The sequence below is a fragment of the Dromiciops gliroides genome, chromosome 5 (assembly GCF_019393635.1).
Source record: "Dromiciops gliroides isolate mDroGli1 chromosome 5, mDroGli1.pri, whole genome shotgun sequence".
NCBI lineage: Eukaryota > Metazoa > Chordata > Mammalia > Microbiotheria > Microbiotheriidae > Dromiciops > Dromiciops gliroides.
The window spans coordinates 194,645,144-194,659,309 of record NC_057865.1 but is presented as its reverse complement, the minus strand read 5'-3'; the positions used below and the strand labels follow the sequence as shown (position 1 = coordinate 194,659,309).

The following is a 14,166-nucleotide window of genomic DNA, read 5'->3' as shown; positions in this document are numbered from 1 at the left end:
CCTTATTGCTTCCACGGAATTAAGTCTAGAGGGCGAGCCCCGCCACAATGACACTAGAAAGGCCAAGGAAATAAAGCCTTGCCGTCGTCTGTAGATGCTTTGGGGGGGTCATATTTTTCTCTTAGAATCACCCCCTGCCCAGCTCTTACATCTTTAGATCTAAGAAAGAAACAAAACGCGACTTTGATGGCCCGAACCTAAACCCAACAAAAACTTCCTCCCAACCCCCCTCCCCACCCAAGGTTATGGAGAGAAAATGGGGAGAGAGAATCTCTAAGAATGAACCGATCTTCTAGGGCAAGCTGCTTACTCCCACCCCTCATCCCAGGCTCCAATGATCCTTAGCCCGCGCATTTCGAAAGGATTTAAAGCTCGCTCAGCTCGTAGAAGGACACGGGGAGAAGACGCCGCTCCCAGACAGGAAAAGAAGCGATTATTTGCAGTAGAACCCCACGGAAAGGGGGTGGGGATCGTGAAAAGTCAGAGTTGGGGTGGGTCTGGGGAAATAAATTGGAAGGAAACCACGAGCCGGGTGGGGGGCACGCGGGAGGCGTAGGTACTCTCGGGCCGGGATGCGCCCACGGCTTAACCCTTCCAAGAAATTAACATCCCGGACAACTGAGGGGAGTCTTCATTGCGCAATCGCCCCTGGTTTTTATTTGCTGTCTTCTTAAACCTCTGTGTCTTAAAAGATAAAAAATCAATTCTTCAGTGTAAGCATTTAGCTTTTAAAAGAATGGATTGAAACAAAATTAAAGGCAGCCATATGATCCACCTGAACCACGCCCTGCCTAGGGCCAACTAGCCAAAAAAAATTCTGAGGAGTGTGTGGGGAGGAAACAAAAAAACCCCTCTCCTCCTGGTCCCGAGGATCCTCGGGGTGACTGTGGTAATCGGGCAAAGACCTTTTTACAGATGCCACGCAAGTACCAGAGGGAGGGCTGGTGACTCGAATCGCCGGGGAAACCGGGTAGTAAGAGGGGGCATTCATGTGTACGTCTATGTACATGCCCCTATATATTTAATGTGCTTAAATGTGGACGAACGTATATACGCGTAGGAATTAGGAAGTGTAAAAAAGTCGACGGAGGTTCGAAGTCTTAACACGAATCTCAAAAGAAATGCAAATAAAAGGCAGGGGAAAAACAACTCCGAACGAGCGCACCCAAGGATTGCATCATTGTAACCTCTCCACCTCGGGAAAGTGTAGCAACTATCATGGCGCTGGTTTGGGGATGAGTTCTTGCTTTTCCTTCTTTTCCTTAAAAAAAAAAGTGCCCCAGAAACCAAGTCTCTCCGGGCCGTTTTGCAAAAGGATTTTTTTTTTTTTTGCTTACAAATGCTTTTTTTGGCGGGGTGGGGTGGGGTGCTGGTGCTTAGGGCAGGGAGGAGGGAGGGGGGGGTGTGGTTATTTATTTTTCTCCGTCCTCCTTCCCCGTAGCACGGTGGTGCTAGTGAACTTGTTCGGCATTGGCTGATTTCAGTTACCCCCGGCGCAGCGTACATTTTCAGATTTAAGGTGGATTCGAGAGACACTGCAACCTGGATTGAAGTCTTTCTCGGTCTCTGCAATATAAGAAAAAACCCTAACCGGTGGCCGCGTTTTAGTCTTCCCCTCTCCAAGTTCCTCCTCCCTATGTGTCTCTTTTCCTCCTACCACTTACCACCTTCTCCCTTATTGGCCATTTCTTGCAGTTTGAATTTTTTAATTTTGGGGGTGGGGGTAGCAAGTACATTAGGAGACTGTAATGTACCGAGAGCATGTGATGAAAGCGACGTCAGCAGCCTGATATCTATAGGGTGTTTGCGTGGTGGTTTTGAGGAAGTAGGCGGAGGCAGAGTCAAAGCTTCCTGTCTGAATTTCTCGTTTTCCAAAATGTGGTTGGTAATGAGTTGCTGTGGGGGAGGGCTGCAGGAGTGTAGTGATAGAACGCACGAGAAAACTGAGCAGCGATGTAGTATAACAATGTTCGCAAATGCAGCACGAACTCCTTGAGAGTTAATAATCGAGCTATACGTAGTATGTTCCCAAGTCTGGGACAAGAATGCATCTATTCTCCCATTCGCTCATTTAAAATCAGATGATTTAGAACTGAAAGGGAGCCTGGAGGTCATGTGATCCCATACCGCCTTTCTCCCTTCATTTTAAGAAAAAGGGAAAACTGAGGCCTCATACATTGAATTAGTTGTCGAAGGTGATGGGTAGTATATTAACAGGTTAGGGATCAGAACCACCTTCTCCAAATTTCAAATTCTTCCTAATTCAATTTAATTCTACAAGCACTGGTAAAGACCCTGCTACATACAAGGTGATATATGACACTATGAAGATACAGACACAGACGAAACAGTCCCAGCTTACATTTCTTTTTTTCTTTTTTCTTTTTTTTTTAAGTGAGACAATTGGAGTTAAATGACTTGCCCAGGGTCACACAGCTAGTAAGTGTCAAGTGTCTGAGGCTGTATTTGAACTCAGGTCCTCCAGAATCCAGGGCTGGTGCTCTATCCACCTTGCCACCTAGCTGCCCTCCCCCCCCCTTACATTTCTTGAAGGCAAAAGGAAGGATCCAACATGGATCCCTCCCAGCACAGCATCTGACAAATGGTAGATGCTTAATAACCGTTTGTTGAATTACATTGAATTGATAGAAGAAATAATGGGGGGGGGGGGGGAGAAGTAAAGGGGACTGGGTTTAGGAGTGAGGGACTAAGAATATGAATTGGTTTTTGAAGGGAGCTAGGGATACAAGAGGTGGTAGTGAAAAAGGAACACCTTCTAAGGCACTGGGGCAAATTGACCAAGGAAGGAAGATAGTAGTGTGAGTTCCTTTTCTACTTTTTTATTACAATTAGGTCATAAGGTTGGAGACTGACAGAAGGCCATTGGATTTGACTTGAACTTACATCTGGTAACTTTGAAGAAAGCTGTTTCAGATGAGTGGTTAAGTCACAAACTAGTTTGCAAGGAGGTGAGAAATTTGTGGGAGGTATAGAAGTGGAGGCAATGAAGGTAGGCAGGCTTTTTTTTTTGTTAGGAGTTTGCCTTTTCCCTTGTGCTTTGTCTAGAGTACAGAGGACGTGGAGGGATTTCTCTGTCTTGCTTTCTTTGGTAATATAGAAGATCAGCTTGACAAATAAGAGACACTGCTCATCAGATAGCAATTTGAGAGAAAGTTGGGCTTGGCAATTAGAAGTACAACCGCAGAGAGGTCAAAGTCCAGGGAGTCCAGTTGAACTGTACTATGTTACAGACTATGTCCAGGGAGAGCTTCTTAAAGATTCCAAGAAACAGAAAGGATATTGGTATTCTACTGTCCTGGAAGTGTGAGTTGCCCTCACTATGCATATTCTTTATATATGTTCTTCTCTACCATTGTACTCTGTCCACTCTTTCCACTAACATTGCATGTGTTTATGGGAGAGTGCACTCCAGGTTTATGAAAGAGATGTTCTGTTACTACTTCATACAGTGCCATTTTATGGAATGGCTTTTGTTAATTATGTTAACTGGCTAACTTGTAGGGGTTCATGAACTATAGTTTTAGGAATACCCATAGAGTATTGATGGGGCTTCTAACCATTGAGTTTGTGTTGGGAATAACTTCAGAAAAGGGATAATCTGGTTGACAAATACTTAAATAGTTCTTCCCACAGAGACTGTGAGTTCTTACTATAAGTACTGTGAGTACTAGATAGATAGATAGATAGATAGATAGATAGATAGATAGATAGATAGATAGATAGATACTGTATCTTTAAAAGAGAATGGGATCTTGAGGTGTACTTTATTTAACTCTTATATTTAACTGTCATTCTGGAGAGAGTTAACATTCAGTTAACTGTCATGGCTGAAGAGAGACTAAGAGAACTTTCCTGAGAGATTGTCATCTTTTTTATCTTGCAAAGATAAATTATGCGGAGAATTCTTGAGAAGACTTGTACTTCTGTCCTCAGAGAGATGATTGGTAGGACTGTGTTTCCAGAATAAAGGAGAAGAATTTGAAGGGTAGAGATATCTTGGATTGTGACCTTTTTCATTGTGATACATTACTGAAATATCTAAATTTGTCTCGGTATATTTTTTGCTACACAATTAGTTAATTGTATAACCAGTACCATTCATGTTTTAAACTTATGAGACTGAGGGGTGGAGGTGGGTTGATGTATAGGCAATGATAAGCAAAGCTTATGGGAAAAGAGATTTCTTCAGTGTATTTATGTACATTAAATAAACTGGGGTGGAGTCACAGAGCTAGTTGACTTAGTCAACAAGAGTAATTTTATAATTTCAGTAATTTATAAAGAAATAATCAAGTGAGGCAATGTGATATACCAGATAGAGAACTGACCTTGGAGTCAGACCTGAGTTCATGTCACACTTCTGCCACATATTGGCTGTGTGACCTTGGGAAAGTTATTACTTAACTTCTGAGCACTCTAAGCAACTGTCTGTGTTATTTAAGGGAGAGAGCAGATGCCAACCTGCATTGTTAGACAGAAATTCCTTATCTGGAAGTTCTCTACATCAATGTAATCACAGATCTAGTCCCTATCTCTCTCTGACTTATAAAGAAATCTCAGGCACCCCGTTGATTGCATTAGAACCTAGCATGAGAATTAATAATGTAATAAGTCAGGTAGTAGTTTAGAGAGAGAAAGAGATGACCATCCTAACTAACCTATAAATGGGTTGTTCTCTCTAAACCCTGCTATATTTAAAATGTGGCAGAGTAACCCATCATTCTCCAAGGAGGTAGAGACAACTTTCTCTTGGCAAGCCTTATAATCTTTCCAGAGATGGGCATTTTCCATTCCAAGAAGTTTTTTTAGAAACTACCATCTGCTAGGCAAACAGCAGTGGACTCAGGGATTCCTAACTTCTGAAACTCATGAGGTTACTACCAAGACTGGAAACTTCCAATTCTCATGATTTATCTTTGGCCAAGTCACTTCCCATTTGGGAGTGTCAGGTTCCTCATTTATAAAATAGTATTGGGCTTGATGACGTCTAAGATCCCTGTTTGTTCTAAATCTATGCTCCTGTGATCTCTTATTGACTCTTGTGATAGGACTAATACTTATCAGCATGTCCTTAATACTTTCCCTCCACCTACAACATGGGTTGGCATTAGGTCCCTTCTCCTTTCCTAATTCTTATGGATTAGCTTTCCCCTCAAAAATGTCAAAGATGTCTTTAGAACCTAATTGGCCCCGTTTCTTGATGTAACTTCCTGGAGCTTCCTGATGTTCTAAAAGTATAAAAAGCATCTGGCCTTGGGCAGTTGGAAGCAGTCAAGGCCTCTCTGACTTGGTTTATTTCTGAAGACCACATGAATCACTATGTCTTTCACCATATCCTGCCCTGATGACTGGATGAGTTTCCATGTGAAGATAAGGTGAGCCATGTAACATGTCTACTGTATCTTTGCTATATTAAGGCGTGTTAAACCTCCTTTTGTTGGCTTATTACTTTTGAGATTTTAATTTTGTACCAACATTGAATCTGAACTAAGAATCTCCTAGCATGCTGAGCTGCCTCCAAATCTCTATTGCATTTTAGGAAATGTAATAAGACATGGGGAAAAGGGAGAAAAACTTCCTGCTCTTCTTCCTCCTACTCTTTTTTCTCTTCTACCTCAGTGGAAGTGCAAGGGAGAGCTGGTATTGGCTGTGTTACAACAGAGATCACCTCAAAGGACACTGGACCCATCTCTTATTTCTTCTTATGGTCAACAAAGTGTGTGGCTCTTCTTGGCTCAGTCACCAATCCTTTTTTGTTCATTCCTCCCAGGCATAAGATATACACCAGGACCAACCAGGAAGTATGTTTAATGAATAAGTGAAAAAGCATTTATTAAATGTTTAACTTGTACCAATCATTGTACTAATCACTAGGCACACACCTATAATAACAAAGGTAGTCCTTGCTCTTGAGGAGGAGATAATAAAGAAGGATCCAGTGGCTAAACAGAGATCAAAGATTAGAGAAAATAAAGTCCCAGAGGAAATGAGAAGGAAGTGAATCAAGGGTACAAGTTGGCCTTGGGGTAAAGGAGAATAAGAATTTATTTAATGCCTAATATACCAAGTACTTTACAGATATTTCATCTGATCTTCATAACAACCCTGCAGTGTAGGTGCTATTATTCCTATTTTACAGTTGAGGAAGCTAAGGCAGAGGTTAAATGACTTGCCCAGGGTCACATATCTAATAAGTGTCTAAGACTGGATTTGAACTCGGGTCTTTATAACTTGAGGCCTGGCACCATTTAGTTCCTGCTCCGTGGCAAGGAGAAAGTCATCATTGTCTTATTGCTATAATTAGCATTTCTTTCTTGTTTTATGATGGTATTTAAAAATTTTTTAATATTTTGTCTTTTCCCCCAATTATATGCAAAAACAACTTTTAACATTCTTTAAAAAAATTTTTGAGTTCCAAATTCTTCATTTTCTGCCTTTTCTCCCTCACCTTCCTGGTCACTGAGATGGTAAGCAATCAGATATACATGTAGAATCATGTAAAACATAATTCTATATTAGTCATTTTGTGGAAGAAAATAGCTAGCATTTCTAATACGATGCTGAATAATAGTGGTGGTGATGGACATCATTGCTTCACTCCTGATCTTTTTGGGAATGCTTCAAGTTCATTCCTGTTTGCAGACAATACTTGCTCTTTGTTTTAGAAAGATATTACTTATCATTTTAAGAAAGGCTCCTTTGATTCCTATGCTTTTAGTATGTTTTTAAAAATAGGAATGGGTATTATATTTTTTCAAAGGCTTTTTCTGCTTCAATTGATATAAATCACATGATTTTTATGGTTATGGTTATTGATATGGTTTTCCTAATACTAAATGAACCCTGTATTCCTGGTACAAATCCCACCTACTCATAGCATATGATCTTTGTGATAGTTGTAATCTTCTTGCTAGTATTTTATTTAAAATGTTTGTATCAATATTCATTAAGGAAATTGGTCTATAGATTTCTTTCCCTGTTTCTGCTCTCCCAGATTTAGGTATCAAAACCATATTTGTGTCATAAAAGGAATTTTGTAAGATTCCTTCTTTACCTATTTTTTCAAATAGTTTAAATAGAATTGGGATGAAATTGTTCCTCAAATGTTTGGTGAAATTCACTTATATGTCCATCTGGTCCGGTGAATTTTTTTCTTAGGGAGCTTATTGATGACTTGTTCAATTTCTTTTTCTAAGATAAGGTTATTTATGATAGGGTTGTTTTTATTAATCTGGGCAGTTTACATTTTTTGTAAATATTCATCCATTTCACTTAGATTGTCACTTAGATTTACTGACATAATTGGGCACAAATAACTTGTAACAATTGCTTTAATTTTATCTTCAGTGGTAGTGTATTCACCCTTTTCATTTTTGATACTTATTTGATTTTCTTTATTCCTTTTTTAAAAATCAAACTAACCAATATTTTATCTATTTTATTGTTTTCCCCATAAACCCAGCTGATTTTTTACTAATTTATGGATTACTAATTTATTGATTCAGTGGGTTTTTTTTTTACTTTCAATTTTATTACTCTCTTCTTTGATTTTCAAGATTTCCATTTTGGTTTTAAATTGGGGATTAAAATTTTTTTTTTTAGTTTTATTTATTTGCATGCCCAACTCATTGATCTGATTTTACACTCTTTTATTGATGTATACATTTAGAGATACAAATTTCCCCCAAGTACTGCTTTGGCAGCATCCCACAAATTTTGGAATGTTATATTGCATTGTTGCCATTCTCTCTAATGAAATTGTTGATTGTTTCTATGATTTGTACTTTTACCCACTCATGTATTATTTAGTTACCAATTAGCTTTTAATGTATGCTTCAATGATCCTTTATTAAATGTATTTTTATTGCATTATGGTCTGAAAAGGGTGCACTTAATATTTTTGCTTCTCTGCATTTGATTGCGAGGTTTTTATGCATGGTCAATTTTTATGAAGGTATGATGTAAAGCTGAGAAAAAGGTATGCTCTTTTCTATTCCCAGTTTTCTCCAAAGGTCTATTACATCTAACTTTTTTATTGTTCTATTCATCTCCTTGACTTCTTTCATATTATAATATGGTTAGATGTATCTAGCTCTAAATGGGGTTTTTTCCCTGATGATCTCTTTTAAATTAGGCCTATTTTTGCTTTTGATTTGTCTGAGATCATGGTTGCTACCCCTGCATTTTTTTTTTTACTTCAGTTGTAGCATAATAGATTCTGCTCCAGCCCCTTATTTTAACTCTATGTGTCTCTCTGTTTCAAGTGTGTTTTTTGTAAACAAAATATTGTTAGATTCTGTTTTTAATCCATTCTCTTATATACTTGTGTTTTATAGGTGAGTTAATCTCATTAATATTCAGAGTTATGATTACTAACTATTTATTTCCCTCCATCTCATTTTCTTTTGTTTATCCATCTCTTTTTGTGTGTGTGTGTGTGTGTGTGTGTGTGTGAGGCAATTGGGGTTAAGTGACTTGCCAAGGGTCATACAGCTAGTAAGTGTCAAGTGTCTGAGGCCAGATTTGAACTCAGGTCCTCCTGACTCCAAGGCTGGTGCTCTATCCACTGTGCCACCTAGCTGCCCCTCTATCTCTCTTTTTTATCCTGTCTCTCTTCTATAGTCTGTTTTGCTTCTGATCACTTCTTTTTTTTTTATCTGCCCTACCTTTTAAAAAAATCACCCTCCTCTCTCTTATCTCCTTCCTCTTCTACTTTCCTGTTGGGTAATATAGATTTTTATCACCAGTTGTGTTTGTGTGTGTATATGTGTGTATATGTGTGTGTATGTTCCTTTTTTGAACCACTTTAGATGTGAGTGAGGTTCAAGCATGTTTTCTCTCCCCGCACTGTCCCTTATTTCCCCTTCACTGTAAAAGCTCTTCCTTGCCTCCATCTTTTATGTGAAATAATTTCCCCCATTCTTTCTCTCCCTTCTCCCTTTTCCCATGACATCCCTCTTTCATCTTTTCATTTTTTTTTTTTGGAGATCATCCCAACATGATAGACTTACTCCCACACCCTTTCTCTGTATCTGTGTAGTTAGAATCCTTCTAACTGCCCTAATAATGATAAAGTTATGCGAAGATACATGTATCATCTTCCCATTTAGAAAGGTAAACAGCTTAACCTTATTGAATTCCTTATGATTTCTCACTTAACTGCTTTCTGCCTCAATTTCCTTATCTGTAAAATGGGTATAATGATATAACCTAGGTTATATTAGAAATAGCATGGGCAGCTAGGTGATGCAGTGGATAAAGCACCAGCCCTGGATTCAGGAGGACTTGAGTTCAAATCCAGCCTCAGACACTTGACACTTACTAGCTGTGTGACCCTGGACAAGTTACTTAACCCTTATTTCCCGCCCCCACCACCAAAAAAAAAAATAAACAAAGGAATAGCAGTGGATTTGGACTTGGGTTTAAATTCTACTTCTGACACTTACTGACCTGAGGCAAGTCACTTAACCTCAACCGGGCCTCACTGTTTAAAATGAAAGACTTGGGGTACTTGATTTCTGAGGCCCTTTCTAGCTCTAGCTCCATAATCCTATGGGCTGTAATAATGATTAACATTGCTAAAATATTGTTGTTTTTTTAAAAAAATGTGTTTTTGTATCAGGGAGCACCTTGGTTTTAAAAAGATATGTGTATATGCACATGTGTATGTATGTGTATAAATGTAGTCTTCACATGCTTTTAAGAGAATCTGAGGATCATTAAACATATTGTACAGTTTTCCAAATGCAATTTTATTGTGGCTCTGATTTTTCCTTATGTCCATTGGTTATGCTCAGTATCCTCTCTTCTTGGGCTATGCAGCAGCACCCTGTCTCTGCCATTTATGTGCATCATGGAAGCAAAACCTTCACAAAATTCCTGACAGGTGAGACTAAAGGGGAGAAGAAAAAAAATCCAGAAGCACGAACATCTCCCCAAGATATCTGGAGATTGGAAACTAGATGTGCATGGGATAGAAGCCAAGTTAGTCCAGACATTAACTGGTGAGAAAATGACAGTCACATTCAACATTAACAATTGCATCCCACCAACTTTTGACCATGAACTATCAGAGGGACAGAAAGTTGAAGGGAAAGAGCCCAACAGTCAATGCCTAACCTCAAGATGTAGGTTATTTGAGAAAAACAAACAATTCAATGGAAAGAAGGTCCTAGTGCTTGACTGTGACTATCTAGAGGATGACGTTGGACAGAAAAGATAAGAAAAGAGTGGCATTTTCTCCACAAGGGAAAATCAGTTTTCAGCTCACCAGTGAGTCTGATTGAAAGGATGCAAACAGTATGCGTTATACAGACTCCCTGGCTTGGACTCTGTATGATCACTTGATAGTAATAGTCATCCCCAACCAAAGGATGACTGATACCTTTGCAGATGAATTGATTGAATTCAGCACTGCCTTGGAATTCAAGGAAAACATTAATTTTCTGGGAGATCTCAAAGAATTTGTCAAATGCCAGTAGGAAGGTCTGAAGAGAAGGGCATAATACTACTGTAAAAGATCCTCCCTATGGATTCTGAAATCCTTGGAAAAGGTGAGGAGTGAGGATGACATATCATGGGGGAAAGCTGTATGTAATTTTGACAAATTATGTTCCTGTTACATTTTTGTTTTGTTTTCCTATAAATGTTCTTTCTGTTTTTGTGAAATTCAGAATGAAGAGAAATAAGCACAAACTATTTTCTAGAAAAAACCCAAGATAACTAAATGAAGAGAGTTGGTATTCAAGAAGCATAGACTCAGGAAATGCAATCAGACTATAAAGAAAAGACAGAGAAATGAATCTGAAATAAAAGAGAACCACAAGGAAAAAAAAAACAACAAAAAAGAACTTAGTATGACAGATTGTATTGAAACACTATACACTAAAATAACAGTGGATGCTAAAAGATTCAGAGTTAAATACACTTAATAGCTCAAACAGGTGGTGAATATATAGCAAAAACTATCATGGAAATGATTACTTTGAAAATTTCAGTAGATAAAACAGCATACCTACTAATTAAGGAAAAACACACAAATGAAAAAATAGATGTCCATGAAACAAAATTATTTGCAATAAGTAACACATGCAATAATTAATATGCTGCTTAAATATGCAAATGGAAAAAACACAATATTACTAAATGGAGCAGCAAGTACAGGAAAATCACTGATAGTACAGAAAATAGGTCAGTTGGTATGTAATGTGAGGTGCTATAATGCAGCAAATGCAAACTTCCCATTCAGTGATTGTTGTAATAAAAACTTGATGTGGGTAAAAGCATCAGGAAATTTTAGACAAGTAAACCAATTGAAACAATTACTGTCAGAACAAGCTGTTAGAAAAGACCAAAAAGAAAAAGGCAGCAAAACCATAGAACCAATACCAGTAATAATGACTATAAACGAAGACATAACAAGTAAGAATAGGATGTGACTGAAGGCCTGAACACACAGAACCAATTAACATAGGTGCTTAAACAATAAGCAGTTGTGTAGATCGATGGGGAGAAGTACCTACATGGTCAGAAAAATAGGATGAGCCGAAAGACTGCAAACCTGATAAATACCTGGGCTTCAAAGTAACATAAGAAGAAACAACTAAAGTACAATGCAGTAAGAGCGCTGTATATAAAGTTTGGAAAGCAGCAGAATGCAATGAAGAAGAAAAGAACCTCATAAAGCAGTACATCGACGAGCTTGGAAGAGAGTTAAAAAAGCTCAAGCTCTTCTTCCACAACAGCTAACTCAACTCCAAGCAGACAGACTGAGAATCATTGAACTTGCAATGGAGACTATCACCAAAAAAATTCAACCAATTGTTGGTGGATTAAAAAACTACCAACCAATTAGCATTGACTTCAATTTTGGAACCCAAGATTGGAAAGAAATCTTTGCAGATGATGTTGTGTAGGTGTTTATATTGCTCTGTTACATAGGCATCTTCTGTTCTCATCATTTCTATTGGTATTGTGTTTTCAATAGTTATGAATTGTTGTGCATATGATGGTATTTTCTTGAGTACCAACTCTCTTCATTTAGGTATCTTGGGTTTTTTCTAGAAAATAGTTTGTGCTTATTTCTCTTCATTCTGAGTTATACAAAAACAGAAAGAAAATTTATGGGAAAACAAAATAAACGCCAAATCTACAAAGACCAAGAAAAGGTAAGAAAAATTAATAAAATACCAACCATAAAAATAAGCAACACGGGCAGCTAGGTGGCGCAGTGGATAGAGCACTGGCCCTGGATTCAGGAGGACCTGAGTTCAAATCTGGCCTCAGACACTTGACACTTTACTAGCTGTGTGACCCTGGGCAAGTCACTTAACCCTCATTGCCCTGCCCTCCCCCCAAAAGGCAACATAATAATTTATATTTTTATTTTACAGGGTAGACCTTACCTGGGTACAACTATCTAGGAAAAGGAAACACTCTACATGGTCAAAAAGCAGCCAATCCATCCGATGAAGGATCAAAATGACATGATATACAATATGATAAAAGAAGGACACAATCCATACATTTACTTCAACAGAACTGATGAAAAACTAATCAAAGACAGAAAATGTGAAAGACTGGGGTGATTGGATTGCTAACAAAGCTTTCAAAATTAAGCAAACATTGGCACCAATTTTAGGACTGCTATCAAAAAAAGCACGACAAGCACAATAACTTTACACAGGAAAAAGGCCAGCCCATATATTTGTTAATCTTGCAAACAAAAAAAAAGACAAATTAGGAAACCAACAAACCATGGAAGGAGAATCACAAGAATCAATGGGAGTGGGAGCAACAATGATGGCAGCAGGAGAACAAAGACAGCAACAGGAGCAGGTGGAGTTGGTGCATCAATAGGAAACATTAACAATGTTACAACATGGGACTATTACAGATCATGGGTAACTATAACTTGCAATGCAACTAGACAAATTCACTCACCTATGTTAGAAAAGGAACTTGACTCATTACAAAAACTAACCACAAATTTAAAAGCAAACACTGAAGGACAAAGATAAAGAGATAATACACATGCACAAATGCTAACTCCATGGTTTTTAATAGACTGTAATGCCTGGGGGGTAGGGATGATACCAGCTGACTTTTAACACCTGGGAGCAATAGTATCAGAAGTAACAATAGATACTTTAGGACAAGAAATATTTAATTTGTCAATCAAAACAGTAACATCACAAAGAAAAGGAGAACAAGAAAACACAATTTACAATAACTACCTAACAGCAACCATGCAAATTGCAGAAGATAGCAATAGCACACTCCCATTGGCCATAAATGGTAGCACTAATTCAACACTGAGTTTCATTCAGACCATGGGAAACTAACAAACTAAAACAGTGGGGATACTATATGAAGTGTTGGAATAGCTTTGATGTGGGAACTAACTTAAAAAAAAATCTTCAAGCACAAAAAGTGAATTGAAAATACCACCATATGCACAACAATTCGTAACTATTGAAAACACAATACCAATAGAAATGATGAGAACAGGAGATGCTTATGTAACAGGGCAATATAAATTTAAATGTAAATCAGTAAGACTCACTGCTAACATATAAGATCAAAGAAAATTAGGTAGAGCACCAGAAATCACACCAAATTATGATAATGGAAATGCAGAATACAATCAACAATGTAGTGTTAAAATTAGAGTGGCACCATTAATAGGAAAAGATGAAGGACCAATAACAGAATAAAAACATCAGGACCATGTGAAACAGTAAAATGTAATGGAAAAGGTGACTAGAATAATCCAGATTTAGAAAGGAACACCATCAAATGTATAAAGAATAATATTAGACTACAACCCTGGAGCAGAAAAAGAATTTGGTAAAGAAATGAATACATAAATGAATGGTGTGAAGTCAAGCAATGAAATCAAATGGGTTTTTTTTGTTTGTTTGGTTTTTTTTTTTTAAAGTGAGGCAATTGGGGTTAAGTGACTTGCCCAGGGTCACACAGCTAGTAAGTGTTAAGTGTCTGAGGCCGGATTTGAACTCGGGTATTCCTGACTCCAGAGCAGGTGCTCTATCCACTGTGCCACCTAGCTGCCCCTGCAATGAAATCAAATGAATCATGGCAACAACCTAAATGAAAAAGATCCTGGGTATGATGAATGAACTTTCT

The 14,166-nt window shown here is 38.0% G+C and overlaps 1 pseudogene; it reads left to right on the top strand.

Moving 5' to 3' along the window:
- Positions 1-334: 334 nt before the first annotated feature.
- LOC122728900 lies at positions 335-10,604 on the top strand (annotated as a pseudogene).
- The last annotated feature ends 3,562 nt before the right edge of the window (positions 10,605-14,166 follow it).